Below are 4,086 nucleotides of genomic sequence, written 5' to 3' on the forward strand. Positions count from 1 at the left end.
CCTGCAGGTGGGGGACCCCCAAAAACCCCTCCCCAGACCCCAAATTCACCCCTGGGACCCCAAAAAACCCCCAAAACCTCTCCCCGGACCCCAAATTCACCCCTGAGGCCCCAAAAAACCCCCAAACCCCTCCCCATGAACCCCAAATCCACCCCTGGGACCCCCCAAAACCTCCCCAGGACCCCAGATCCACCCCGGGACCCCCAAATCCATCCCTTGGACCCCCAAAAACCCCCAAATCCATCCCTGGGACCCCCCAAAACCTCCCTTCAAACCCCAAATTCACCCCTCGGACCTCCAGAATCCTTCCACAGGACCCCTCAGGGGTCGTTCCCCACGAAAAAGTGCGGGAAACGTGAGGGGAGAAAAAGGGCGGGAAACGTGAGGGGAGAAAAAGGGCGGGATCAAGTGGAGGGGATCAATGGAATTTTGGGGGGGGTCAGCGACGCTGAGGAAGGATCAATGGAATATTGGGGGGGCATCAATGATATTGGGGGGGTCAGTGACACTCGGGTGGGGATCAATGATGCTGTGGGGGGGTCGATATCAGCTCGAGGGGCGGCCATGGGTTTTTGGGGGGCCGCAACGCAGGCATCTGTGCTGGGTTTGGAGCGGGGGGGCCCCTTCAACCTCTGGGGGGGCCCTGGCTGTCCCCTGGCTGTACCTGGGGGTGCCCTGCCTGTCCCCTAGGTGTCCCTGGGGATGCCCTGGAGTCCCTGGGGGTGCCCTGGCTGTCCCTGGGGGTCCCTGGCTGTCCCCTAGGTGTCCCTGGGGTGCCCTGGCTTTCCCTGGGGTGCCCTGGCTGTCCCCTAGGTGTCCTTGGGGTGCCTTGCTGTCCCCAAGGCGTCCCTGGGGTGCCCTGGCTGTCCCCTAGGTGTCCCTGGGGGTGCCCTGGCTGTCCCTGGGGGTCCCTGGCTGTCCCATAGGTGTCCCTAGGGGTGCCTTGTCTGTCCCTGGGGGGGCCCTGGGTGTACCCTGGTGTCCCTGGGAGGGCCCTGGCTGTCCCCTAAGTGTCCCTGGGGGTGCTCTGGTGTCCCTGGGGATGCCCTGGCTGTCCCCTAGCTGTCCCTGGGGGTGCCCTGGGTGTCCCTGGGGTGCCCTGGCTGTCCCCTAGGTGTCCCTGGGGGTGCCCTGGCTGTCCCTGGTGTGCCCTAGCTGTCCCCTACGTGTCCCTGGGGGTGCCCTGGGTGTCCCTGAGGTGCTCTAGGGGTGCCCCGGCTGTCCCTGGGGGGTACCCTGGCTGTCCCCTAGGGGTCCCTGGGGGTACCCTGGCTGTCCCTGGGGTGCCCTGGCTGTCCCCTAGGTGTCCCTGGGGGTGACCTGCCTGTCCCCTAGGTGTCCCTGGAGGTGCCCTGGCTGTCCCCTAGGTGTCCCTGGGGTGCCGTGGCTGTCCCCTTGGTGTCCCTGGGGGTGACCTCCCTGTCCCCTAGGTGTCCCTGGAGGTGCCCTGGCTGTCCCCTTGGTGTCCCAGGGCTGCCCTGGCTGTCCCATAGGTGTCCCTGGAGGTGCCCTGGCTGTTCCTTAGGTGTCCCTGGGGGTGCCCTGCCTGTGCCCTAGGTGTCCCTGGGGGTGTCCTAGGTGTCCCTGGGGTGCCCTGGCTTTCCCTGGGGTGCCCTGGCTGTCCCCTAGGTGTCCTTGGGGTGCCTTGCTGTCCCCAAGGCGTCCCTGGGGTGCCCTGGCTGTCCCCTAGGTGTCCCTGGGGGTGCCCTGGCTGTCCCTGGGGTGCCCTGGCTGTCCCCTAGGTGTCCCTGGGGGTGACCTGCCTGTCCCCTAGGTGTCCCTGGAGGTGCCCTGGCTGTCCCCTTGGTGTCCCTGGGGGTGCCCTGGGTGTCCCTGGGGTGCCCTGGCTGTCCCCTAGGTGTCCCCGGGGATGCCCTGGCTATCCCTGGGGGGGCCCTGGCTGTCCCTGGGGTGCCCTAGCTGTCCCCTAGATGTCCCTGGGGGTGCCCTGGCTGTCCCCTTGGTGTCCCTGGGGTACCCTGGCTGTCCCTTATGTGTCCCTGGGGGTGCCCAGGGTGTCCCTGGGCTGCCTTGCTGTCCCCTAGGTGTCCCTGGGGGTGCCCTGCCTTTCCCCGAGGTGTCCCTGGGGGTGCCCTGGCTGTCCTTGGGGTGCTCTGGCTGTCCCCTAGGTGTCCCTGGAGTGCCCTGACTGTCCCCTAGGTGTCCCTGGGGGTTCCCTGGCTGTCCCCTAGTTGTCCCTGGGGGAGCCCTGGCTGACCCTAGGGTGCCCTGCCTGTCCCCTAGGTGTCCCTGGGAGTGCCCTGGCTGTCACCTAGGTGTCCCTGGGGGTCCCTGGCTGTCCCCTAGTTGTCCCTGGGGGAGCCCTGGCTGTCCCAAGGGTGCCCTGCCTGTCCCCTAGGTGTCCCTGGGAGTGCCCTGGCTGTCCCCTAGGTGTCCCTGGGGGTGCCCTGGGTGTCCCTCTGGGTGCCCTGGCTGTCCCCTAGGTGTCCCTGGGGTCCCCTGGGTGTCCCCGGGGGTGCCCTGGCTGTTCCTGTGGTGCCCTGGCTGTCTTCTAGGTGTCCCTGGGGGGCCCTGGCTGTCCCCTAGGTGTCCCTGGGGTGCCCTGGCTGTCCCTGGGGTGCCCAGGCTTTCCTATAGGTGTCCCTGGGGGTGCCCTGGCTGTCCCCTAGGTGTCCCAGGGCTGCCCTGGCTGTCCCATAGGTGTCCCTGGGGGTGCCCTGGCTGTTCCTTAGGTGTCCCTGGGGGTGCCCTGGCTGTCCCTTAGGTGTTCCTGGGGGTTCCCTGGCTATCTGTGGGGTGCCGTGGCTGCCTCTGGGGTGCCCTTGATGTCCCCTAGGTGTCCCTGGGGTGCCCTGAGTGTCCCTGGGGTGCCCTGGCTGTCCCCTAGGTGTCCTTGGGGTGCCTTGCTGTCCCCAAGGCGTCCCTGGGGTGCCCTGGCTGTCCTTTAGGTGTCCCTGGGGGTGCCCTGGCTGTCCCCTAGGTGTCCCTCCCTCGCTCGTATCCTCGACTCCGCCTTCGGCGCCATGGTGACACCCCTCCCAGTCTGGACCGGTGTGGCCACACCCCCTCCCCTGGGGCCATTAGACCCATCCCAGTACAGACCAGTAAGGCACCGTGTGCCCACCATGGACCCCCACACGCCTGCCAGTTCGTCCCAGTCCACTCCCCGTCCATCCCAGTTCTCTCTGATCACCCTCCCAGTGCTCCCAGTCCATCCCAGTCCCGCAGGTGCTGGTGCTTGTGGCTTGATCAGCTGGTGCCTGTCCGCAACGTGGAGCGGGTCAAATGAGGCCTCAGGGGGAGGGGGGGGCGGATTTTGGGGGGTCCTGGGGGGTCCCGAGTTGTCCTGGAGGGGTTTGGGGGGTCTGCGGGGAGTCTCAAGGGGCTGCTGTGGGTGTTTTTCGGGGATCTTCGGGAGGTTTGGGCGGCCCATTTGAGGCATCAAAGGAACCTGAGGAGGGTTTTGCGGGCTCCTGGAGGTCGGGGGGGCCCTGGGGGTGGTTTGGGGGGCACTGGGGGGTTCCAGCCCGTGACCCCCCCCCGTTTTTGACCCCCCCCCCCCCCCGAGCTGTTTCGGTCTCATCGACGCCCTCCTGAAGCCCAAGGGGGGGTGGGCGCTGGGCCCCCCCCGCTGCCCCCTCCCCCTGCCACCCCCGCGACGCCCTGCAGGTGAGGGACCCCCAAAAACCCCTCCCCAGACCCCAAATTCACCCCTGGGACCCCAAAAACCCCCAAAACCTCTCCCCGGACCCCAAATTCACCCCTGAGGCCCCAAAAAACCCCCAAACCCCTCCCCATGAACCCCAAATCCACCCCTGGGACCCCCCAAAACCTCCCCAGGACCCCAGATCCACCCCGGGACCCCCAAATCCATCCCTTGGACCCCCAAAAACCCCCAAATCCATCCCTGGGACCCCCCAAAACCTCCCTTCAAACCCCAAATTCACCCCTCGGACCTCCAGAATCCTTCCACAGGACCCCTCAGGGGTCGTTCCCCACGAAAAAGTGCGGGAAACGTGAGGGGAGAAAAAGGGCGGGAAACGTGAGGGGAGAAAAAGGGCGGGATCAAGTGGAGGGGATCAATGGAATTTTGGGGGGGGTCAGCGACGCTGAGGAAGGATCAAT

This window comes from Chamaea fasciata, unplaced genomic scaffold, assembly GCF_029207755.1.
Source record: "Chamaea fasciata isolate MVZ Bird 193981 ecotype frontalis unplaced genomic scaffold, bChaFas1.0.hap1 SCAF_360, whole genome shotgun sequence".
Lineage (NCBI taxonomy): Eukaryota > Metazoa > Chordata > Aves > Passeriformes > Sylviidae > Chamaea > Chamaea fasciata.